This window comes from Nannobrachium achirus, assembly GCF_963921795.1.
Source record: "Nannobrachium achirus genome assembly, chromosome: 15".
Lineage (NCBI taxonomy): Eukaryota > Metazoa > Chordata > Actinopteri > Myctophiformes > Myctophidae > Nannobrachium > Nannobrachium achirus.
Window position 1 is genome coordinate 51,081,775 of NC_137822.1, and position 715 is coordinate 51,082,489.

The 715-nt window shown below is 29.8% G+C and overlaps 1 protein-coding gene across 1 annotated transcript in view; it reads left to right on the forward strand.

The window, feature by feature from the left end:
• LOC308299924 (RPA-related protein RADX) overlaps positions 1-431 on the forward strand; it is a 33,344-nt gene extending 32,913 nt beyond the window's left edge. Inside the window, exon 18 of the mRNA XM_080743702.1 lies at positions 1-431. This exon is cut by the window's left edge and continues 200 nt beyond it. The gene's annotated coding sequence lies outside the window, so the exon portion shown is untranslated.
• The last annotated feature ends 284 nt before the right edge of the window (positions 432-715 follow it).

A 715-nucleotide genomic window follows, 5' to 3' on the forward strand; every position in this document is an offset into this window, starting at 1 on the left:
ACACACACACAGTGTCTACGGTGTGAGTTAAAAAGGGAAACGTTGAATATAAACAACATTGTTATGAATTCATTTATTTTGTTTGTTTTGGAAACAATGAATGAATTTTATTTCCTTTGTTTGTTTTGTAAAACTTAAATGCCAGCAGGTTTTAATGCAGTTTGCTGTTCTGTTTAGTTTTTCTTACATTTACATTTTGTTTTTATTTGTTTGAATAAGATTTATATATATATAGATACTTTGGTTTAAAAACTTAGTTTTTATTTGTATTATGTTGTGTATTTAAGACAATCTGAGTTGTTATTGTATTATAATTGTTGTGTATTTATGCCTGCTGTGACTGTCTCTGGTTATTTGAACGCCAATCTAATCTAATCTAATCTCCAAATTGAATGATTCATGAATTACAATGTTGTTGATTTATTAATGGTGAATTAAATAACCTGACAGAAATATGATTCAGTTTGCCTTTCTCTAATAGAATAACTTATTTATAACTTATATAAAAAACATGCACAAAAAGTAAGGAAACTTGACCTTGTCCACCATATCTCCCCTTTATTAATACCAAATGGCTTTGTGTTTATATAATTTTCATAGTTGATTGGTCACCTTTACAACGAGGTACAGCTTGTAAGCATCGGGCATTTGTTGAATAAGCATCAGAGCCAAATGTGTGGGTAGCGCTGGCCGAAATGTTGCCAAAGTTTAGAAT